Source organism: Diabrotica undecimpunctata, chromosome 7 (assembly GCF_040954645.1).
Source record: "Diabrotica undecimpunctata isolate CICGRU chromosome 7, icDiaUnde3, whole genome shotgun sequence".
NCBI classification, from domain to species: Eukaryota; Metazoa; Arthropoda; class Insecta; order Coleoptera; family Chrysomelidae; genus Diabrotica; species Diabrotica undecimpunctata.
The window spans coordinates 62,187,599-62,214,714 of NC_092809.1; the positions used below are offsets into that span (position 1 = coordinate 62,187,599).

Sequence of the window (27,116 nt, forward strand, 5' to 3'; positions counted from 1 at the left end):
CTCGTATTCCATTATATGGTAATTAAAGCTAATTACATTTTTATTTATAAAAACAAATTCACTTCCTTACTGAACAAATAAAAGCATTAGAAGAAACTGATAAGGGTATGACGCACCTCCTAATATTACTAAGAACTAAAATAAATCAACATGAAGACTAATAACGCGTAATGAGGTTTTACTTACACTTTCATTATAATCCCTCTTTTATTTTATTATTATCATTCGACATTCGAGTTAGTAATTGTTACTACACCAATTAAACGTACAGTAATATTGTGATATAGAAATAGTAAAAAAGTTATAAAATGGCGACATTTACTCCAAAGAAAAGAGGTGTAAAAAATTCTCCGCTATCTGTTAGTGAAAAAGTTATAATTTTAAATTGGACAGTCCACGATTTTTAAATTATTGCGAGAAAGAAAGATATCAGGCCAGTTAAGTCCATGCAAGAGAAAATCAGGAAGACCAATAAAAATCTTAGGTAAAGACACCAAACGTGACATTCGAAGAAAAGTTCATTCGTTTTATTTTAAAAAGGAAATACCCACCCTTGACAAAATACTAATGGAGATAAGCCAAGATAACGATATTAATTTGATATCCAGAAAACTTTTATGGAAAACTTTAAAAAGTATGAATTTTTCCTGGGAAAAGCACAATCGAAAGGCACTATTACTGGAAAGTGATGAAATCATTTGCTGGAGACGAAAATATTTGAGAACTATAAAACAGTACCGCAGAGAGCACAAGAAAATTTTTTATCTTGATGAGACGTGGATAAACGAAGGTTATATAGTCCAAAAAATGTGGCAAGATAAAAATGTAACAAGTGCTCGCCAAGCTTTCATAGAAGGCCTTTCGACGGGTATTAAAGTGCCTTCGGGAAAAGGGAAGAGGCTTATAATTGCTCACATTGGAAGCGAAGAAGGATTTTTAAAAGAAGGTTTGTTAAGCTTTGAGTCGTGTCGGACGGGAGATTATCATGAGGACATGAATTCGGATGTCTTCGAAGACTACTTCGGGGAAATGTTAAAATTTCTTCCAGCTGATTCGGTCGTGGTTATGGATAATGCAAGCTACCATTCAAGGCGCATAGAGAAGGTACCAACTTCAGCTTGGAGAAAGCAAGAAATTATTAACTGGCTGTCAAATAAAGGTATTCAGTTTGAGACGAATTCAATAAAGAAGGAACTACTAGCCGTAGTAAAACAACATAAATCTCGCTTCATAAAATATGCCGTAGAAGATGTAGCAGAAAAGTATAAAGTAACTGTGCTACGCCTACCGCCATATCATTGCGAATTAAATCCCATAGAACTTATATGGGCACAAGTTAAAGGATATGTTGCAAGGCACAATACCACATTTAAAATGAAAGATGTCAAGGTATTGTTTGATCAAGCCATTATGGAAATCACATCAGAAAACTGGCAAAAAGCAATCCAGCATGTTTTAAAAGAGGAAGATAAAATGTGGGAACTGGACAACTTGGTCGATCAGGTGGTTGACCCTATAATTATAACACCAGGGGATGATGACAGTTCTTCGGATGAAGACTATAGTGATGTAGAATTGTAATAACGTATCCAGTAAAGTTTTTGTAGTTTTTGTGAATAAATTGATTTAAACTCCCCACAAGTGTTTCAATATGTAAAGTTCATTCGTGTGTGTTTGTGAGTATTTCCCGATTTCGGTTCGTATATATTTTATTGTTACATTTTATATTTTTTTAATAACACTGTTCTGCTGTATTACATTTTTATTTCCTTTAATATGATTTTTAAGAATGCATATTCTTTTGTCAATTAACCCACTAGCGCGCCTCTGGCTCAGTGTTTATCTGTCGATAACAATGGACTAATCCCTTAAAACAGGGTGATACCTACCTGCTCTTTATGAAACGACAGAATTTTGCAATGCGGACGGAATTTATTGACGGATTATTGACGGATTACCCTGTAGCGCTTTTGAATACTTCATGAGATTTTATTACTCTACACTCATTAGAAATAGATTATAACATAAATTAAAACTCAAATTTTAAAACTCAAAGTTTAACTCAAATTGGGAGGTCCAAAACTGTCAGATGAAGGCGGTAGGCGTCGCGTCAGTCACGCACAGAACGAATACGGTGCATAATCTACTACACATATTATGTCTACTATGTAAACAACAGTCCCGGCATAAGCCAAGAACGAGAAGACAAATTTATTTTATACGCCAAGAAAATCGATTACAGTCAAGAACAAATGACGCAAAATATATATAATACTCAGCAAATGCTGTGAAAAGTGTCATACAAAGTGAACAATAGTATATTACATAACGAGAGTTGTAAGAAGCTTATTACATGCGAGTAAAAAAGTTGCGCGCGAGCCGCGTAGCGGCGAGCGTAGTAATTTTACAAGCATGTAACAAGCTTACAACTCAAGTGGTGTACTATACTTTTTCTACGATTATGTTCATTTATAAAAATAAAAAGTATTACAAGTAACTTTTATTTATTTAACAAAATTCGGGAACAATTTAAATTAAACATTTATTTATACCAATTCATTGTAAAATTTTTGCAATTATTTATAACTATACCCTTATCCGAGTTTGGCGGTTGTTCAATAATATGTGGTGAATGGTGAGATGACGTAAACTGTACGGTGTGTTCTTTTTGAACATTGGTATTTTCAGTGTATGTAAAGGTCTGTAAATTACTTTCAATTGAATTTATAATTCTATTGGCTGTTGACGTCTTATTATTTATTGACTCATCGACATATCCTTCGGCCGTTGTTGAAGATTTCCATCCGCCATGTTGTTTAAAAGCCATTAAATCACCACCGGCATCTACCAAAATAGTGGCAGAAGTTCGTCTTAAACAGTGACCTGTGTACATATTCAGCTATTTGTTTAGGAACACCGCCTATTTTGTTTAATCCTACCACCTGTTTCGTACATTTACCTCTTTGATAATTAAGAAAAAATTGATTTATTTGCAGATCGATAATTTGTAGTCGAATTTCTATATATTGTTTGCAGATTTTATAGAAATTTCCGGAAATAACGAAAGATCTACATATTTTGGTTTTCGTATCAGGAATTTTAACCAATAACATGGTACTTAAATCATCAATGTCACAAATTTTAAGATTTTTTAACTCTTGTTTCCTACAAGCTCCACATATTCTAATAATTGCAATAACCTTAAAATAAAAGTATTATAAGTAGGCACATTTATGTTATACTTTTAAATTTTATTAACAAGTACTGTACATCAGGAGCTCCATTTAAAACAAGTTTTATTTTATCAGGAAGTAAAATTTTAGATTTTTTGTTTTTAAAACCTTCTGATTGCCTTTTTAGATAAGCTCGCAATTTCGGGTAATTTTCAATATTAACATTATTTTTCAAAGTTATAACACTTCTTAGCATAGAACATATTGCCCATAATGAGGATAATTTAAATTTCTTAGCGATTTCTCCAAAATAAGCCAAGAGTACGTTTTCAAAAAATGAATTTACATTATTTGTTGTACGCCAAACCATAAATTGCTGATATACCTTTTCATATCTTCCTTTACATTTTTCTGGAAATAGGTTCTCGGTAGTGTTCGCAGTTAACTGCATAATATTGGGTGGTGTGCTACTAAATTCATCTTCACTATTCGAATTCATAAATTACCACTATATTTACCCTGACAGATTAATAATTTTTAATCTGTCAAAATAACGTCTGTTAATTCGTTTCCATAGTAACTGACCAACTGACTTACAAGGCTTATGTGATATTACACATTTTTATAGAACTGAAGCGTAATTTTTTTTATTACGTGCTGGTCATTACGTGTCAGTATCTGTTTTGATGTATTTACTTAGCATCCAAATAGTAGGTAATATACAATTTACTAGTAAGAGAGTAGAAAATAGTATATTACATAATGAGAGTTGTAAGAAGCTTATTACATGCGAGTAAAAAAGTTGCGCGAGAGCCGCGTAGCGGCGAGCGCAGTAATTTTACAAGCATGTAATAAGCTTACAACTCAAGTTGTGTACTATACCTTTCTACGATTATTTTCATTTATAAAAATAAAAAGTATTACAAGTAACTTTTATTTATTTAACAAAATTCGGGAACAATTTAAATTAAACATTTATTTATACCAATTCATTGTAAAATTTTTGCAATTATTTATAACTATACCCTTATCCGAGTTTGGCGGTTGTTCAATAATATGTGGTGAATGGTGAGATGACGTAAACTGGACGGTGTGTTCTTTTTGAACATTGGTATTTTCAGTGTATGTAAAGGTCTGTAAATTACTTTCAATTGAATTTATAATTATATTGGCTGTTGACGTTTTATTATTTATTAACTCATCGACATATCCTTCGGCCGTTGTTGAAGATTTCCATCCGCCATGTTGTTTAAGAGCCATTAAATCACCACCGGCATCTACCAAAATAGTGGCAGAAGTTCGTCTTAAACAGTGACCTGTGGACATTTTGGAATCTGGTAACTTTAAATATTCGGCTATTTGTTTAGGAACACCGCCTATTTTGTTTAATCCTACCACCTGTTTCGTACATTTACCTCTTTGATAATTAAGAAAAAATTGATTTATTTGCAGATCGCTAATTTGTAGTCGAATTTCTATATATTGTTTGCAGATTTTATAGAAATTTCCGGAAATAACGAAAGATCTACATATTTTGGTTTTCGTATCAGGAATTTTAACCAATAACATGGTACTTAAATCATCAATGTCACAAATTTTAAGATTTTTTAACTCTTGTTTCCTACAAGATCCACATATTCCAATAATTGCAATAACCTTAAAATAAAAGTATTATAAGTAGGCACAGTTATGTTATACTTTTAAATTTTATTAACAAGTACTGTACATCAGGAGCTCCATTTAAAACAAGTTTTATTTTATCAGGAAGTAAAATTTTAGATTTTTTGTTTTTAAAACATTCTGATTGCCTTTTTGGATAAGCTCGCAATTTCGGGTAATTTTCAATATTAACATTATTTTTCAAAGTTATAACACTTCTTAGCTTAGAATATATTGCCCATAATGAGGATAGTTTAAATTTCTTAGTGATTTCTCCAAAATAAGCCAAGAGTATGTTTTCAGAAAATGAATTTACATTATTTGTTGTACGCCAATCCATAAATTGCTGATATACCTTTTCATATCTTCCTTTACATTTTTCTGGTAATAGGTTCTCGGTAGTGTTCGCAGCTAACTGCATAATATTGGGTGGTGTGCTACTAAATTCATCTTCACTATTCGATGAATTCATTTTATTTATCTGTATTTAAATTAGCACTATATTTACCCTGACAGATTAATAATTTTTAATCTGTCAAAATAACGTCTGTTAATTCGTTTCCATGGTAACTGACCAACTGACTTACAAGGCGTATGTGATATTACACATTTTTATAGAACTGAAGCGTAATTTTTTTTATTACGTGCTGGTCATTACGTGTCAGTATCTATTGATGTATTTACTTAGCATCCAAATAGTAGGTAATATACAATTTACTAGTAAGAGAGTAGAAAATAGTATATTACATAACGAGAGTTGTAAGAAGCTTATTACATGCGAGTAAAAGAGTTGCGAGCCGCGTAGCGGCGAGCGCAGTAATTTTACAAGCATGTAATAAGCTTACAACTCAAGTTGTGTACTATACCTTTCTACGATTATTTTCATTTATAAAAATAAAAAGTATAACAAGTAACTTTTATTTATTTAACAAAATTCGGGAACAATTTAAATTAAACATTTATTTATACCAATTAATTGTAAAATTTTTGCAAATATTTATAACTATACCCTTATCCGAGTTTGGCAGTTGTTCAATAATACGTGGTGAATGGTGAGATGACGTAAACTGTACGGTGTGTTCTTTTTGAACATTGGTATTTTCAGTGTATGTAAAGGTCTGTAAATTACTTTCAATTGAATTTATAATTCTATTGGCTGTTGACGTCTCATTATATATTGACTCATCGACATATCCTTCGGCCATTGTTGAAGATTTCCATCCGCCATGTCGTTTAAGAGCCATTAAATCACCACCGGCATCTACCAAAATAGTGGCAGAAGTTTGTCTTAAACACTGACCTGTGTACATTTGGGATCTGCTAACTTTAAATATTCGGCTATTTGTTTGTTTAATCTTACCACCTGTTTCGTACATTTACCTCTTTGATAATTAAGAAAAAATTGATTTATTTGCGGATCGCTAATCTGTAGTCCAATTTCTATATATTGTTTGCAAATTTTATAGAAATTTCCGGAAATAACGAAAGATACAAGTGATGAGAAAGATGGAAGATACCCAGATATCGTAGGACGTCTGAGGTGGGTAGAGCATGTAATGCGGATGGAACAAACTATAGCTAGACAAACGCTTCTTGATAAACCCATTAGTCAGAGAAGAGGAGGATCCAGAACAAAGTTCTTTGATAGCATCGACGAATACATGAGAAATATGGGAATACGTGCTTGGCGGAGGAAGGCGATGCACAGGGACGATTGGAATGAAATTGGGCTAGCACTCACACAAAGCTGCAAAGCCAGATTAGCTTGTTTAACCTTGATTTTCCCAATTTGTCGTAATGGTAATCCGTCTAGGTATCTACTTTAATAAATAACTATAACTACTCTATCTATTTGCGACGTTCAAAAATGATAGTAAATCGTTTTCTCCGCATACTCTATTTTTCCAAACACGTTAACTTTATGCAGCTGTCAAAAATATAGTGATGGCTTCATCGCTCCACTCACGTTCTCAAACGACTGTGCTGCCAACTGCTGTCAAAATAGATAACTAATAAAATAGGGATAAATGTCAAAAATTTGAATAAATTAGAGTTTAAAACTGGTATAAATTTCATAAAATTTTAAAAATAATAAGCGTGCTTGCCCTTCAACTAGGGAGTCTTTTAAAATTCGCTATCAAATTTACTTTCAGCTTAATGAGCCATGCACTCAAAATCCTTCTTTCTGTTATTCACTCTCGCATATAGAAAACTTAAAGAAAACATTAGCAGTGTTCAGTTTGGGTTTAGAAGCGGACTGGGAACGCGAGAGGCCCTATTTTCCATACAAGTATTGATACAAAGAGCTAGAGACGTAAATTGCGAAGTCTACGCATGCTTTATAGACTTTGAAAAAGTATTTGACAAGGTGCAACATCAAAAATTATTTCAGATACTGAAAGAATTTAGTATTGATGACAAAGATTTAGGTCTAATTAAAAATTTATACTAACAGCAAAGGGCAACTGTATGAGTAGACAACGAAACCTCACAAGAATTCACGATAAAACAGGGAGTACGTCAGGGCTGCATTTTATCACAGACGTTGTTCAATACTTACTCGGAAATGCTGTTCTGGAAAGCTATTGATGGTTTAAGAGAAGCTATAAAAATCAATGGTGAAATCATAAACAATTTAAGATATGCGGACGATACGGTTTTGATTGCTAATAATGCGGAGGACCTGCAAACATTAATAGACCGTGTAGTGGAATCTGTGACAGATACGGCATGAAATTAAACTTTAAGAAGACCAAAATTCTTGTAGTAAGTAAAAACGACGTAATACAGCATCAATTCACAGCTAATAATGAACCCTTGAAAATAATTGACAAAATTGCATACCTTGGATGCAGCCTAAATAAGGAATGGGACCACTCATAGGAAATAAGATGTTGTATAGAAGAGGCGAGAGCTGTCTTCAATCGCCTCAGGAGGATTTTATGTAATATGCACCTGAACATTAATATAAGAACATGAGTCTTGCGATGCTATGTATTTTCTACCCTTTTATATGGAGTAGAAGCCTGGACCTTGACGGAGGCAACATCCAAACGATTAGAAGCCTTCGAAATGTCCGCCGCATGCCCAGAATTTCCCATATCCATCATGTTACAAACAACACCGTGATCCAACGTATGAATAAAGATCTGGAAATTATTCGTATCGTGAAAATCAGAAAGATGACATACTTAGGGCATGTGATGCGCAATGAGAAGTATCAACTAATTTTACAAGGCAATATAGAAGACAAAAGATCTCAAGGGTGCAGAAAGACATCGTGGTTGAAGAACATCAGACAGTGGGCAGGAATGACTACAATACATCTATTTAGAGCAGCTGTCAACAAAGTTGTATGAACCAACGTGATTGCCAACATCCACATACGATAGGCACCAAAAGAAGATCAAATTTACAATGTCAACAAACGATACCCATATTTCGTCCGACATCTTTAGTCTTTATTATAATCTATAGTCGTTTGAGAACGCGAATTAATTGACAAGTATACAAAAAGGTTAGATTTCCTAGAACTAATGTTTTTTTTAAACCGCAGCGCCCTAATCAGCAAAGCAGGATTATTAGACCACCAGATATTTGGAACAGGCTTTAAAATATTTTAATATTGAAAAGAAGGCGCAGAAATATTGGTTTATTATTACGCGATAACGTGTTATATATAACAAATACTCGTATTATGTTTTGCTGACGACATAATATATCAACCATTTATATAATTGACTGTTTAAACTAGTTTTACTAGGAGTAAACATATGTATAATTTGAATAATAATCAATTTACTTATGAAAGTTCTACAATTTTGTTCACAAATAGGTGAATAATTCACCTGCGATAAAAACTAGTCAGCGAATTTTTTAATGAAATAGTGAAGATAATATTTTATAACATGTACTTAATAAGTAAAACTAAACAATGGTAAAACTTTTTTTCGTGGGAATATATAAGCAATTTGTACAACTCAGCTAAAAAAAAATAACAAAAACTGTCATTAAAAACGTATGATCTAATGCGTAATAAATACCTTAAGGTAATTAAAATTTATCATATCGTCGTCGTCACGGCAAAACTCACTAAGTCCATTTTTGTCAAAATTGTTGAGTTAAGTGTACTGATCGATTCACAATATCAATTTTCACAGTCTGGCAGATATCACTAAGTCCTACAAAGCACGTAGAGTTGGCTGCCTACAGCATTGAAGATACTTAAGTGCAAAATTACCATTTTGTTATCAGGCAGAAGTCACTAACTGGACGTAATGATGTTTGCCTGATTACGATGGAGCAGATACTAGTAAAGAGTATCAGTTAACGAACGATAAAATTTATTTTGTATTTGCTGTCTCTTTCTGTAACAAACGTTTGTTATTTAAAGAAGAAGATATAAATTAGCAACAGGTGAGGACAAAATAAATTTACAGCAAGTCTGTAACGAACACAAACAGCGCGAAAAGGCAATGCTGCTAAGGACAGCGATAAGAAAAGAGCAACTGAAAATCCTGATTTTGTCACTGCTACTTTTGACCTTCAAAGTGTGCTGCAAATACCAAATAGTGATGTATCACCCTTATACTACAGTAGAAAATTATCTGCCTTTAATTTATGCATTTATGAAGGAGCTCACTCAAATAATGCACACTGTTTTACCTGGACTGAACTTAATGATGCCAGAGGAAGCTTAGAAATTGCGACATGTTTGTATCGCTATTTAAAAAACCTCCCTGCGAGAGTCACCGAAGTATCATTGTTTTCCGATACTCGTGAGGGACAAAACAGGAATCAATTTGTCATCGCAATGTTGTACTATTTTGTTCATGTGTTATCTGGCCACAATATTACTGTTCTCGAGCAGAAGTTTCTAGAGTCAGGACATACGATGATCGAATGCGACAGTATGCATAGCGCCATCGAGAGAGAAAAGAGGTATGTAGCAGTATACACGCTTCATGACTGGAAAAATATTTTTGTCAAAGCTAAGTCTAAAAGAGGCATCAAAAAGAAGGACCCTTCTGTAATCCATGAGCTACAATATTCAGATTTTATTAACTGGAAACTACTTGTGATAATAAATACATCTGGTGAAAAAGTTAGGTGGTTGCAAATAAAATGTTTCAGAATGGAGAGGGAATATCCAGGTATCATCAAATATCGCTACGAGCACTACGGTCCCTACTTTGAACTAAATATTTATGGACGAGGAAGACCTCCAACACAAGCCTCCCTATAACTTCAACAAGCTTACCTAGGTATGCGTCCAATTTCATTAGCAAAATTTAATGATTTACAGAAATTATGCACTACCGACGTTATTCCTTTGGAGTTCCATGCTTGGTATTCGTCTCTGCCAACCTCCAAATCAGTTATTGACAGAAATACTGATCCCAGTATTTATAGCGATAGTGAATCAGAGAGAAGCGAAGACGAACAGCAAATCTAAGCTCATTGAATTTTAGTTTTTATTTCTCTAAATGTGTTTATTTTAGTGAGTTACTTTAATTTAAGTAATAAATAATGTTCATAATGTGTTTAACTAATTCACTATATTTACCTTTTATCAACTTGCCAGAGATCACTAAGTCCATTAAATATTGTTTTTGACCAAATAACAATGATTTCAAAAAAGAAAATGTATTCAGATCTCAAAGCATTACTAGACGTGTACAATTGCATCGGTTTTTTCCTTGACTTTTATAAGGATGAATTTTAGACAACAATTAAAACTAAAATATTCGTTTTCTTAGATCTCTTATTTTGGACTTAATGACTTTTGCCGCGACGACGACGATATTATACAGTAATATTAGTCTAGGAGCCAGGGGGGTTGAGTATGTACTTTGATGTCCCCTCGGTATCTTGACTTTTTTTATGTTTTTGGTGCGCAGAATCGATTTTTCGAGGATATCAAGCTGAAAACCCGTCAGATAATTTGTTATTAACAATTTAATTGTTTAAATGATTGTAAAGGTATACTAAACTATTAGAGATATATCATTTTATCAAAAAGAAAATTGTTCCGTTTGAAAAAATGGACAAAATGACATTTGGTAAATTTTGATCCGATTGTTAGAACCGGAGTTATAACAAATTTCGTGAAAAACAATTGCAAAATATACATTCGATGGGGCTTTCACAAGTATAATTCAGCTTTCTTACATGCGATTAACTTTCAGAAACCCCTCGTTTTAAAGGTAATTGTTTCAGCTTTAAAATCAACTTTGCAAAATTACTTTTTTTTTATTGATAAAGAATTTATAACTATTAAAAAGCTTAAAAATATTATAAAGCTTAAAATATTCGTTTTGAATTGTTCTATGATGTCCATTAACCAAACTGTCAACGTTTATGGCTCAATTTAGTTTAAAACTCTTATAAACAAATTAATTGGCCACTTTTTAACGAAAATTTTGAGTATAAACTGCTAAAACTTATTTATTTATAACAATAAAGTTTTATTTATAATAATAAATCTCTTTTATTCGCTGGAAGCTGACTGTGCTCCACAGAGATCATCATTAAAAGTTCAACGAGATTGGTCAAACATTAATATAGAAACATTTACCAAAACTTAAAATGTTCGTTTTGAGTTGTTTTACAACTTCCATTTAGACAGATTTTTAAAGTTTATAGCTTAATTTTGTTTAAATCCCTTATAAACAAATTATTTCGCAACTTTTTAGTGGAATATTTAATGTTTAAAATTGTTATAACTTTTTTATTAATAAAGGTAAAATATTTTTGCAAAGTTTTAAAGCTAAAGCAATTACTTTTAAAAATGAGGTGGTTTTAAAAAATTAATCGCACGTATAAAAGCTGAGTTAGACTTGGAAAAGCCGCATCGAATGCCTATTTTGCAATTGTTTTTCACGAAATTTATTATAACTCTCGTTCTAACAATCCTATCAAAGTTAACTTTAGGAGATTAGTTAGTTTAGGAGATACATTCATTTAAATAATTAAATTGTTAACAAATTATCTGACAGGTTTATAACCTGATACCATATTTACCATAATTTCCTTGGAACATGTATTTTTAATATTTTTAATTGCTTCCGCGTTTTTTTCCCCAACGCTTGATAGCTACAGCCGTTTGACAGAAATGGTGATCAGCATAAATATGTGAAGGCTGTCGCTTTCGCCTCCTTTTTGAAAAAGAAACTGGAAAACTACGCGTTCCAGTATGGACTGATCTAGTAAAAACATCAAGAGCTAAGGAATTAACACCCTACGGGAGCTTCTCTCTGTGTAAAGGTGGGAGTTTCAGTAGGGCCTCCATATCTGTCATTGGTATGCTCCTTATAGCCCATATGATTCCAAGGTGAGCAAGACTTTGTACCTTGCTTAGCTTGAGGATGAAATTTTCTGACATTCACTGATTCATATGTAATTGTTGGTTTTTCCACTATGTTATAAATTCTCACATTTTTCCATGATTGCGTTTGATTACCAACAACGTAGTTACCATTCTCTTGGTTATAAGTTCTATCTGTTGATTCCAAATAAGCCGCGAATATAATATTACCGCAAGATACTTTACATCACTCACCACATCAAACATGAGTACCATTTAGGTTTAGACGGCATTCCTCTAAATTTGTGTTTGGGAAAGTATGTGGTATTTATTTTCATGTTTTACATTTAATATTTTTCTTTTGCTGTACTATAATGTGATCTAATTCAATGTTGTATTCTAACGACTTTGTTAAAATATATTGCTTCCTGTTATTTCGTAAAATCGAATTGTTAAACTGGTTATCTCATTCATCATGTTTTAAGTACGGAGAATTTGACTTCTTTTGTTATTTTTGTGTCGCCAATACACACAAGAGTAAAGTATCGTATTACCGTGACAATTAACTTAAATTATCGCCACTCAAAATCGCAATACAATAGAGTGATTTATTGGTATACCCCCTTGGTATACGGACCACCACGTAACGGTTAGAGGGTTCTTTCTGACCATCTTAAGTCTCCAGACGACACTTCGACTTCAACACCGAAACAGCGAACAGTAACACGGGGCGTCCTTCCTTCTGTGCCTTGGCTGGCGTCGTGACGCACCGCGACCAATTCTTCTGTCCGTTACGAATACATCAATATTTCAAAAGGTGAAATATATTCTTTCATATTCTTTGTACAGACAACAGTATGGGTTAAGACCAGTTAATTTCGTAATTTATTCACAGTTGTATTTGCTATTTTTCACTAATTTATTTACAGTTAAAATATTGCATTTTTTCTTCATTATTATCTTTAAATTCATTTAACCAGCGACCTCTGAGTTTTATAGAAAACATTGTGTTTGTAGTAAATTTCATGACGAGGTCATCCGCATAGCCCAGAACATGATGCCTTCTGTTACTGAGTCTAGGTATCATCCGACACAAGAGCAGATTCCACAAAAGAGGGAATAAGACTCCTTCTATCTTCCTGACTCGCTACCTGTCTTCTTCAAGTGCCAGCTCAGTGACGGAGGTCGGTAACCATCATAGCTATTCGGACTTTAGAGATGGCTGCTCTGAAAAAGTTCATTTGATGTACATCCGTACCATTCTCTCAGGTTGTGCAGCCATGATATGCTACGTCTCACTATGCTTCTGTTTACTTGGATTTCTCCCGGCATAATCAGTGGAAGCAAATTGTATCCCTCTCCATGTGTAGTATGTCTGAGATTATCCAGTTTTCTTTTTTTGATTGTATTTAAGATTTTCATTTCTTTATTCATCCTTCTCAGAACCTCTTTGTGTGTGACGTGTTCTATCCACGATATTTTCAGAATTTTTCTATACATTCACAACTCGAATGATTCCCAGTTTTTTCATTGGAACATTCCAAGCTTTCATTCCATCAAACAAAGTCGAGAAAACGTAGCACTTCGACAACCTAACTCTTAGCTCTAATTTTAAATCTCTTGTGAAGGGCACTCTTCTCATTTTTTTGAATTTTTCTCTAACCTTTCTATTCTGATTTTGATTTCCTGAAAGGAATTATTTGTAAAGTTAATCATTGTTCCAAGATGTACACCTTAGAAGATTCTCATTTTTTCATTAAGTTTTCGATATTCTAAGATGGTAGTGTCATCTGCATATCTAATGATGTTAATAGAAACTCCATGTATCTTCATTCCAGCTGTTACACCCACAAGAGCTTTTTTCAGGATCTCTTTTAGTAGGCATTAACAAGAATTGGCGGCAATACGCATCCCTGTCTCACCCACGTCTAATTTCAATTTCGTCTACTATATACTACTAATAAAATTCGTATACACTTCATATCTTGATTGACGTCCAGGCACCTTTGGATCGGCATTTTAAGTGAAAAAAGAGGTTCACGCATTCCTAGACCTTTGCGAAACCCAAATTGTGTATTATTAACGTCTATGTCCAGTTTATGATATATATGACTCAGCATGAAGTCTTTCCATCTGCAGCTTGTTTCGTATATTCCTTGTAGACGAATCGCTACTGTGGTTGTTTGTAGGAGGTATTGTCGAATGCTCCCTCTGTTTCTGAGATTGCTCACAAGGTCCCTGGGCTACACGTTGTTTTATGGAACTGCAGATATTTATTCTGATTTCTGATATAGGAGCCTTATCCACTGTGCTTGTTCCAGCTTGTTAATGATCAGGCCTGCTTAAGCATGATCTAGTTAAGGATCAGGCTGGTGTCTGAGTGCCACCGCCATGCTAAATAAATACTTTTGGGATATTGCTATATGATTTGGTTGCGTGGGGGGGGGGTTAATTGTATTCTTCCCGAGGACTCTTTTTACACTCGGGTTTTGCTCGTACCCCAGCATTGGTTTTATGTGTACTTGTTGTGGGTGTGGTTCATGTCACAGCAGCCATTTTTGCCACTTTCTTCATCCTCTACGGTTGAGTTCCAGAGATAACTGCATTTTCTGACAACTGGCTCAGAGTATGCTCCTCTTACAAGACCTTCTGGCTAACTATTTGTGGCGGAGACAGTATCCGCGACTGGAATCACCTCTCTGATCGTTTCCGTTGTTTTTATATTTTTAAGCTCAGTAGAGTTACTCATTTAGGACGAAGAGTTGGGACGAAATATTGTCAGGCGCGGCTTTACAACCTTAGCGTGTTAAGGCTATAATCCTCCAGAGCTCGCCAGCTCTCTGGGGCATCGCTTAAGGCAACACATTTTCTCCTGTACCATGTATTAGGGAGCGCAGTAGTTGTAACACAAAACTGACCGTATGATGAGCCAGTTGTAGTGCAGATATATGTGATTTGCTTACTGACCATGGTGTAAAAAGTGTTTATATGTATGTGTTTGTGTGTCTGTGTGTCTGTATATGTGGGACATATTCAATTAACAAATCTACAGTAATGGCATAGCTGCAGCTAGTATGCCATGTTTTAAGTTGGCAGAAGAGTGTTTGTTTGGTTATACCTTATTCACACCTGTCCTACCATAGGACGTTCCCTACCAGCCATTTGGGCTCACCGCTTCGGGGTTGAAAAGATCCGCATCAATCTACAAAAATATATACATACATGTACATACTATTATACATGCATAAAGGGTAAGACCTTACGGATGCTGCGGGGTTACTAAATGTCTGAACGATTTGTGTAGTAATTTGATTTGCTGAAATTTAAAAGTACCTATGTCATCTTCTTTGGGGCAGTTTAAAGAATACTTTCGAAAACAAAAGGTGCTCTTTTAATGGAAAATTATATTATGCAATCTTATCAGAATATTTAAGATATATTATTAAACAAATTATAGATAATTGTTACTGACAATTATTTTATTTAATTATAAAAATTACATTAGGAATCTCACGATATCGCTTATAAATAAAAATTACTACTTTTATACAAATTCCATTGTATGGGCTTATACGCGTGAATTGTGAAGTTATTTTTGGATCAACGGAGCGTCAGTGAATGAAATTAAATAATTTTAAATATAGTTGCATGCAAAATACGGTTTTCCCTGATGTTTTAATACCAAACTATCTGGTTTATATGATGGAACTCTCGCGCTGAAATAGCTTGAACGATTCTCAAATATTCCGTTAATTAAAACGGTTCACCGAACAATGATTGATACAAAACAAGGCATTTCACACGCTATCTAAATAATGTTATAACGATAGAAAAAAAAATGATGTTTCAAAAATTCTGTAAATGTTACTCGTATGGATGACAAACTCATAGGAATATTGTTAACAAAGAAACGTACGTCAGAATTTTAGATATTATTTACAAATTTTACAACGGATTTTAATTGAGACTGTATGTCAACATAAACTGCGTGTGCTAGGCATTAAAGACATAAATGGAGCAAAACCAAAATATCGGAAAGGACCACTAAGAATCAAATAGTGTATATTAAAAGATGAGAACGAAGGTTTATTCAGAACAAAAATAGTGGTAAAATTAGCTGGAACAATTAACTTGGAAAAACCTCAGGAAAGAAGTTTGAGAATAAACAGACCTGTTGGTGATCAAACTGAGTGTTGAACATAACGAAAAGATCGCCAAGTACAGAGATTTGGAAATTCAAATATGTAGACAACAGAGAATGGAAAGTGTCCAGACAATACCTCAATACCTAATATTGGAGTCATTCTCTCAAATACTGAAGTCATTCCGGAGAACCTCCTAGAAAACATATAAACATAAAAGCTGGATCTTAGTGAATATCTCTACAAGACCATGCAGAAACCTGTACTAATCTCAACGTACAGTTCTTGTATACGAAAATTTTAGGAAATAGTCCTGCATATCAAGTCACCTAGGGCGCAATAACATGCCAAAAACCCTACCAGAGCCAAGAAATAAATAAAGGGATGTAATGGGATAGTCATGCGCAACATATAGCCTCTACTATTCAAATGTCAACCCCACCTGGGGTTGGGCATAAGCGAAATGAGGTAGCCAAATAGTGGTGGTTGTATTGTTGACAACCATATGGTATACCACTCAGGAAGTGATGACGCTCAACAGATATATGGGGTTGGAATAATCCAATGGTATATGGTCAATTACGTCAATACGTTACAAATGTTATAACTGTTTCTGAAAGATTAATAATAATCAGACTGAATACTACTGTGGTCAAATTAAACGTTTTATAAGTGTATGCTCCCAGCAGCGATAAATCAGAAGAAGAGGTAGAGCACTTCTATGAATTATTGATAAATTCACTTAAACGACTTAAAAGAAGATATAACTATTATTATGGGTGAGTTTTTTTAGAATTTTATCAGCCCATAGAACAGGCGGGTTTTAGAAAAGGCTATGGAACAAACGATCACCTACTGGTAATAAAAAATCTTATAGAAAAATGCACTGAATAAAATAAACCACTAGCTTTAATATTTGACGACTATGAAAAGGCATTCGACACCGTAAATCAACAAAAAATGTTGGAAGCCTTGACAGAATGCCGAAGTGAGTATCGGTATATAAATATAATTAAACACATATACCAAAACGCAACAGCCAGTGTTAGAGTGGGTGATCGTCAAACCCAGAAATTCCCGATACAACGTGGAGTACGCCAGGGGGACACCATATCGCCGAAACTGTTCACTACGCTTTTGGAATATATATGTAAAAGGGCAAAACTGACCGACAAGGGCATAAACATAAACGGAGAAAAGCTTAGCCATCTAAGGTTTGCAGATGATATTGTACTAATAGCTGATAGGATAGATGAGGCCAAAGAACATTTAAATCAGCTCTACCTTTCCTCGCTAGAAGGGGGATTGAAAATAAATATATCTAAAACCCAGATGATGACAAATCTTGTAGTCAGCGAAGATATATGCGTAGGAACAAGATCCATAGACCAGGTAATGGCCTATAAATACCTAGGTCATGAGATTCGCATAGGAAAAGATAACCAAACCGTTGAGCTTCTCCGTCGTATAAGACTGACTTGGGCAGCCTTCGGCAAGCTGAACCATATTTTCAAATCGTCTGATATACCAATATGCCTTAAAAGAAAAACGTTTAATCAGTGTGTTTTGCCAGTGTTAACTTACGGTGCGGAAACGTTGACCATGACAAGGAGAACAGTCCAAAAGATCCGTGTGTGTCAAAGGGCGATAGAGCGTGCTATGTTGGGCGTTTCACTACGAGACAAGATCCCAAATCGCCAGCTACGACAAAGAACAGGAGTGGCTGATGCAGTAAAGAGAGTAGCAACACTGAAATGGAACTGGGCAGGTCACGTGGCTCGAATGGCAGATAATATATGGACAAAGCGGATACTGGAATGGAGACCAAGAGATGATGCCTACCGAAGCAGAGGTCGTCCACCAACACGTTGGACTGACGATCTAAAACGTTGCCATAGGAATTGGATGCAAGAGGCACAAGATCGAAATAGATGGAAAATTATGAGGGAGATCTATGTTCAGCAGTGGATAAGCGAATACAGAATGTTGATGGGTAAGTTAAATATATGTGAGTAATATATACTATCATCCTTACTGTTTAACATATACTCTTAGGATCTTAGGAAATCTTTTAAGAAGCAGTAGAGGATGTTGAAGCCGGAATTCGAATTAACAGAGAATGTATCAACAAGAAATGTATGATTATATCTAAGAAGGAACAAAAATTTGGAAGAATCAGTGTAAATGGTCAACCAATAGAAAGAGAAAAAACATACATCTACCTTGGAACGAACGTCAATAAAAATTGGAACTATTTCCTAGAAATCAGATGTAGGATAGAGAAAACAACAAATGGCTATATTCAAATGTTATAATTTATCAGTAAATACCCATAAAAATCAGGTTACTACGATGATATATCTCTCCTATGCTGTTGTACGCAATTGAGTCGTGGACTCTCACAGACGCTATCTGCAAGAAAATTGAGGCTTTAAAAATGTGGCTCTATCGTCGAATCTTGAAGATATCTTATACCGACCAAGTTACTAATCAGAACCTTTTATTAAGAATACAGAAAGAAAGAGCTGCTAACCATAATAAAAACAGCAAAATCAAACACCTTGGTCACATCATGGGTAACATCGAAAGATGTTCTGATGGGTTGCTGCAATTTATTTTACATGAAAAAGTAGAAGGTAAACGAGGAACAAGAAAGCGAAGGATTTCCTGGCTGAGAAATCTACGTACATGGTTCAACACAACAACCACAATTTTCTCGATTTGCCGATTGACATCATGGTCGCCAACATCCGAAACGGATAGGCACTACAAGGAGAAAGGAAATAAAACAATTTAATATAATCTCTCAACCGACAGTGAATCAGTAAGTTCAAGTCGTCTTCTAACGATTCCATGATGAGAGACACGTTGACATTAATTGTCTATCCCTTTCTTGAGGGCTTGGTCTATTGTCCAATGGCTCCGACATTGAATAAAGGTTTTGGAACTAAATCTCACTTTGTGAGGAAATTTAAGAGCCAATTTTATCAATAATTTGTTTATTAAGATTGTAGCGTTTTAAATCTTTTTAACTACGAAATATTTATATATTAAAAATTTTCTAATAACTCCTGGACTATATACATAAATCTGTTTGTTTTTATTTACATTCAAATCCCCCAAAGAAAAAATCGAGTTACGAAGTTAAAATAATCAATATAATATGTGTTATTTCTACGAATTTAAAAGAGTGTTTCGATTCAAGGTTAAATCCCCTGTTTGTCAAGAAATTTTGTTGTGAGAACAGGTTAGATTTGAAAGGGTGGCAGAGGTAGTCGGCCGAGGGGAATTGAAGGCAGATAGGGGGTCAAGCAAGAGATTCAGACTAGAAAGATGTTTGGGCGATTTTGAATCAGGAGTCGATTCATTTTTTTTTGTTATGTCTTAAGACCGGTGAAAGGTTGGATAATACTCTTGCAATAATGCAGTTTAGAACAGAGTATCAACCATAAGATTTGTGCAGTACACCGGAACTGATGAAATTTTGAAAATGATTATATAGGATGTCCCACCAGCTTGTTGTCGTTTGTCTGCTTGATCCAACCCCATCTACGTCAGATCTTCGTCCCTGATTTTGTTCCAGTTGAGAGTTTTGTCCTTGCAGCTCCAATCCCAGAGATAGTAGCAAGTTTTTCAAAGTTAAGTGGAAAAGTTTGTGAATTAAGGTAACAATTAACATATTAATTTTTCCAAATTAAATAGACATTATTTTTGATAATTGCTTTCATTAAAATAAAAGAATTTGTAATATCTAAAGTTCTATATTGTGTTAGAGGCGTGGCCAACAAAGTGTCATAATTTATTCTGTCTTACAATGTTATGTTGACATATGACATTTTGGCTTAAATCTGCTGTTGTAAAACAATTTTAATTTGATTATTATATAGAAAAGATATTTCATGTATAAGGTTAAATTTTAAGATATTTTCATAAACAAGGATATCTTTAATTTTTAATAATCTAATTTGGCCATATTAATAAATAACCTAGGAACCATTTCGAAAATTTTTGTAGCAATCTCCTTTGTAAATAGATAAGCACATAAGTTTTTGTTAATTTTGTTATTATGTTATTTAGCATGCTTCTTGTGCAATCTGTATTTTTGATAACTGTTTGTTTGAGACAAAAATAAATATTTATTTTATTTGTCTGATTATTCTGTTGTATTTATTTTAGAAAAATCTCCTAACCTTTTTTGTGTTTACTTTTTTTAGGAAGGAAGAGCCTTTTTCTTTTCCTTTCCTCCAGCAAGATTAGGACCCTTCAAAGCGGCGCCCTTATCCTAAATTGCTAGAAGCCCTTTCTTGTTGTCCATATTTGCCCAGTTGTCCAGATTCATGTAAGTATCCCTTTGTTTCATATTCTGGTAGTTACCCCAATCCGACACCCTTGTCATTTACTTATCCACGACCCCAGTTCTCCAAACAAACCCTGAGTGCCGTTCGCACAAGTAACGATTGTTTTGCTTGCCCTATTTTCGCCCACATAGTTTCTGTCCCCAATTTTCTACCCCTATGATCTTACCCTGAGGTAGGCAAAATATAATCGTTACAAGATGCTTCTGTAATTAATTGGCATATATATTTGTGAATTTGGATATTCGGCCTACTCGTTTCTATTTGTCTTACTCCATTTGTATTGCCAAATTTATTTGAAATAAGACGGAGGACCTCCGCGCTCTGGTTTAATGCGTGCTTGAATTGCACGTATTCTATTGTATCACTTATGGCGCAGATTCACACTAAGTGTAGTAAACAACACTGTTTTGAAAACACCTACAACTCTAAGTTAAATGACTGAAAAACCAAGTAATATCGTTTTATTTTTCCCATGAGATATTACTAGAAATCATCTTGGACTGTGTATGGACGTTCTGTATATGGAAGTTAATCGTAAATTCCTTAAAATCTAATGTGTCAATAGCAGTCTTCAATTTTTCAAAAAATGTGTGCAATGAAAATAAAGTATACACCTAGAACGTATGCGAATTTATATTAGAGTCACATGAGATAGATTATTTTATGCTCAAGACTATACTTTTAAAGCAAAAAGTTTATTAAAAGACGTGAATGAAAATTCTCATAGAAAACAGCAATTTTAAATAACTATGTGTATGAAAATACTCTCACTGATTCCCAACACATGCCTTAAATTGGGAATTCCGAACATACAAAGGAATATTCATACAAAAATTATAATTCCAAAGGCATATCTCGTTAATGTTTTATACATGTACATGTCACTGCATACGAAGTTTACTATCAATGATCAGTGATAACGTTGAAGGACTTCCAAGAACAAAAGTGAACAATAAAATCTATTGGTAGGAGTAATGAAAAAAGCTTGTCAGAATATAAATACGCACATGGATTAAATGCATGTTTTATAATTTTGTATTAACTACGAAAGATCAATATGAAGCAATATTGTCCTACAATGCCTGCAAAATCACAAAAACAATGATGAGAATGTTTTATACGTTTTTAAAATATGGAATTAACAGTTTTTATAATAAACGACAAACAGATATCGAAAATAAAACAAATAATAGAATTATTTGAATAAATACGAATTGAGACCCAGATATTAGTCATTCAGCCAGTTGCAATAGATTCTTCAATCAGACAAATACACAATTATATCCCTAATACGACATTAACCCTTTAACGGCGGAATGCGGCTTTTGCAAAAAAAGTATTAGAGATATTGGTCAAAACACTTTACTAAACATATTGCTACAAGTATTTTTCTCAAAATATATGTACTTTTTCAAAAATGCCGTTACGTTTTGGTAATGATAACCGGCTATGGTATACAAAAAATTATTGGGCAAGGAAATTATAACTGTGAGCTGTGAAACATTATGTTGCACTCTAGCCATAATCCTACATCACATTTGACATACACAGTGCCAATACTTGAACTACAACCTTCTCCGGCACATCGACACCTCTTATTATTGGGAATGTTTGTCAAAAAATAGTCTGTTCTGTCATATCTTAAGTTATCTGAAACCCTATTGAAAGATTAACTTGATTTAGCAGCCGCAGTCCTTCCAGCACCTTTTGAAGCCATGCCATATTTTATAAGATAGACTTGAGCAATCTCTCATTCTAGTTGGGTAAGCTGTGTTTGATGTTTACACTTCTTGGATAGACAACAAGCATTGACTACAGCAGCATCTAGTAACCAAGTAAAAATTGACCACCACCACTTTTTTCTACGAATTGAAATCCTGTAACTGGATATCTGCTGGTCCATGAAGTCAGTGCCTCCAATAAACCGATTATATTCAGAAATTTTTTTTTTCGGTTTGAGAATAGCGTTTGACTTGAGTGACTGGATTGACGCCATGACATGTAGATGCTACTTTCACTATGTCATCATGTCTCCTCTTTTTTCGATCTCGAAATCATGCTTTTTTAGATAACTCGTAACTTGTAGGAATTATTTTTTCCCTCATAGTTCCGGTACCATCATAACCTCTTTGTTTCAAGGAAAATAGCAAATTGAAGCTTGTGAAAAGATTGTTGAAGAAAAATGTAAAGTAAAATGGGAGCTCTTTTACTCACCCAAAAACTCATATATCATGCAAAGTGAAGTATCAGCCACTCTTCGCCACTCTTCACGGTTCTGTGCTTCTGAAGAATGGCGAAAAATGGGAGAGACCTATGTCCAGCAGTGGACAGAAGAGGTTGCATGATGATGATGATGATGAAGTATCAGCAAATTTTCCAAAATCTATTTTGTAAGTTTTATTTACATTTACATTTTATACCCAAATCCGATGGGCTTACTTCGAACAAACTGTTTACATGAATGCTTCCCAAAGTATTTGATCATACCCTCATCATAATTCAACTTCTGGTCAGTTATCCAGTTGTCAATAAAGCGGCGTTTGAAAAGGCTCACGTGGACGTAGCTTCCACATTTTGTCACCATTTAGATTCAGTGACTAAAATAGTTTTCATATCTTGTTTGGAATACCAGTAAAAATCTCTTCCAGGTAACTCATTATATCCTGATTCAATCATAATGTCAATTACACATTTCATTTCTTCGTTAGAAATTTTTGGATCCGATTTATTGCAGAAAAGTGCGTATTTTCTTAATTCGTTCACAAGTAGGTCAATTATTTCTCTATCAACAAACATCTCGAATATATCTAAATAGTTCATCTTTTCTTTTATAATAGTAAATATTTGCTATAATCTGGTTTAGAAAAGTTCCTGTTCATACTTTCAAATTCACCTTCAATCCAGGACATTTTTTCTGACCCACCGCGGTCGATATTTGAAACTGGCTCTAATTCAGGTACGTTGATAAAAGCTCTGACAGCACGAGGAGGGAATAATTCAGCTGCTGGTGTCAACTGTCAACCGCTTAAATTATCCAGAAATCCACCACCATCTTCATCACCACAATCCTCGTCGATGAGGACGTTAGGATCAGGACGCGCGATGAATATTTCGTGAACGTCCAGGTTTTCTTCATAAACCATTTGCAGTGCTTCCTCCTAACGCCTGAAAGTATCAAATGAATATACTAGACAATTATTAACACATAAACAAGACACCTAGCTTTTCTGATCGTTGGTTCGATCGGAATTTGCGTTGGTCCTCCTAATTTGAAATAAGCGTTGGTTATTGGACATATTGACATCCGTCTAGAGTAAGTAATATTAAAACTTGGTTTTTGATTTGTTACGAAAAATATTTACAAAAGGGTATATATAGATATTTATTCTTTAATTCTAGACTAAATTTTGTTATGAGAGTATTTCAAGTTTTGTAATATAACCTCAAAGATATTGGTATTATCGTATGGTAACACTAACTGGTCCAGGGAGACAAAAAATAATGTATGTCTATAAACGTCTTGCGTGTTGCGTATACGGTATATGCTCTCTATGGTTCTGCGTCCAAAAATCTTTTAAGAAAAATTGACATTTTTCAAAATTCTGCCTTGAGGGTATGTTTAGGTGCTATGAGATCTACCCCTATACAACACTACATATTGAAGCTTTTGAGCCTCCCCTTAAGATTAAAAGACATTTATAAAGCTTTCCAATGAAAGTTTATACTTGAAAGTTTTTAATTTTCAATTTTCTCGGCGGGATCATTGGTCATACTTAAAGCGTTGAAATATGTTAAAAACTCTTATATTAAAAAAACGTTAATTCTCCCAGACTGCCTTTCAGTTCTACAGAACATAAATAATACTGTTTTATCCAAAACTTTTAGTAATCCTTATATATTTTTAATAAAGGATCAGTTAAACCAATTAAATAGCGTTACACACTATTCCCGTGTTCGACCAATATAAAATGTAAAATTCACATGTATGTAAAAAAACTGCTAGTTATAATTCTTTATTGTACATTGAAATCAACAAACATTATTATTATCCAGATTTAGCCATACTGTTCACACTTCCTCTATTATTATCCATATTTATCCATACGGCTCACACTCCCTCTAAGGGGAAAATTCACTCATCCCAGATACTTACGGTATCAAAAGGATTGAGCTCTGCTGGGACTCTTTCCGTGTTATCGAACCGTAGGTGACTTGGTATGTTGGAGTATCTCCCAAAAATTTTCGTACACATCTGACCGTCGCGAGGAGGAGAATTATTATTTTTATTATTATAATTATTATTTAGCAGACTTTGGCTTCAATATAAAATTTATTTGGGCTAAGGCACATTATTGGACTCAAAGATAATGAATATGTAGACTACTTACGTAAATATATAACCACCATAAATCGACTACGTTTTGGACATGCGTATTATTTAATTCATTTATTTAAAATAAATGCGATTCAAGATGATAACGATGCGATTTTATTTAAATTTAAATTAGTTTTATTTAATTTTGTTATATAAAGATTTAGAAAAGAAAGAAAGAAGTTAAAAGAAGAGGAGAAGGATATGTGGACTTACATTCAGGCAACAGACTTTATTATAAAGGCAGGGAAGACTACACATACGGTGGAGTAGGTTTCTTAATCAACAAGAAGAGAAAATCTCAAATTCAAATAATTGACAGCATATCAGTCAGGGTTACATACATGGTCTTAAAACTAAGTCCAAAAACTAAAATAAAGATCGTGCAAGTTTATGCTCCAACTGAAAAAGCAACCGATGAGGAAATAAATTCTTTTTACGAAGACCTTAAAAAAGCTATAGACAACAACAAAGAATCCAAAATAATAATAATGGGAGACTTTAACGCCAAAATTGGAAGTAAGATTGAAGACTCTGAAAGCAAGATTGGAAATTTTGGATTCGGCACAAGAAACACAAGAGGAAAAAAACTCATGGAATTCCTGGAACAAGAAAACATGTATGTTATGAATACCTTCTACAAAAAGAAACCTAACAGAAAGTGGACATGGTCGCACCTAACGGAACTACCAAAAATGAAATAGACTATTTTCTCTCAAACAACAAAGGAATATTTGAAGACCTCACAACAATAAACAACGTAACAACGGGTAGTTACCATCGTATAGTTAGAGCAAAAATAAATATTAACATGAAAGAAGAGAGAAAAAGAATTTACAAAAAAAAACAACGAGGATAGATGCCTTTAAACTAAGAACAAATGAAGAGCAATTCCGAGAGGTCTTAGCGGATAAGTTCGAATCTCATCCTTCACATAATCAAGATCAAATTGACGAGATTAATAAAAACATAAATAAAAACCTTCTCGCAACAGGACTACAGGTCGCAAAGAAAACAAAGACTAAAGAAGACAAAATAAGCAATGAAACTGAACAGCTAATGACGGAAAGAAGACAACTACTAGCGCAAAACAAACGCTATACTCAAGAATACAGAGAACTTAATAAAACAATTAGAAAAGAACTAAAACGCGATATACAAAAATGGAACGAGAACTTAATAGAGCGAGTCATTGAAAACAACAGAGGCTTAAAATGTCTAAGACCCACACTGGGAGTTCAAAAAATCATCAAAATTAAAGACGCCAACAATAAGGAAGAGAAGGACAAATATAAAATAACAAATATTGTCGAAGACTTCTACACATCTTTGTATAGTCAAAAGAAAAATAAAAAACGTAGGATCAGAAGTACTACCAAATATAAAGGGATTCGAAATAGAAAGAAAGAGCTTTAAAAGAGCTAAAAAATAATAAAGCTCCAGGACACGACGGTATAATTGCCGAGCTCTTGAAAATAAGTAAGACAGTAACAATCCCTGTACTAACAGAGCTATTTAATAGATGTCTCCATAATAGCAAGATCCCTAAAGACTGGAACGAAAGTCTAGTAATACTCTTACACAAAAAAGGGGACAAATGTGATCTACATAATTATAGACCTATATCGTTGCTCAGTCAAGTATACAAACTATTTATGAGAATTATAAACAACCGGTTAACCTACAAAATGAATAATTACCAACCGGTTGAACAGGCTGGCTTCCGCAAAGGATATAGTACATCAGACCATCTGCTGACAATGAGAACATTGATAGAGAAGGCAAATGAATACCAACTACCCGTATTTCTTGCCTTCGTCGACTATGAAAAGGCGTTTGATAGTATCGAGATGTGGGCCATAGAACAAGCTATTAATAATTGTAGAATAGATTCGAGATATAGGCAACTAATATATAATATATATGAAAATACAACAATGATAGTACAACTAGACGAAAATACAAATCCCATCCCCATTAAGAGAGGAGTGAGACAAGGAGACGTAATATCGCCAAAGCTTTTCAACCTAGCCCTAAAGACGTATTCAAAACTACAAATTGGTAAACCTATGGCATTAACGTTAATGGCAACAAGTTAAACCACCT

General features: G+C 34.0%; 1 protein-coding gene across 2 annotated transcripts in view; it reads right to left on the reverse strand.

Annotated features, from left to right (window-relative positions):
- FER (tyrosine-protein kinase Fer) overlaps positions 1-27,116 on the reverse strand; it is a 178,938-nt gene that overhangs the window by 85,770 nt on the left and 66,052 nt on the right. The window lies entirely within an intron of this gene.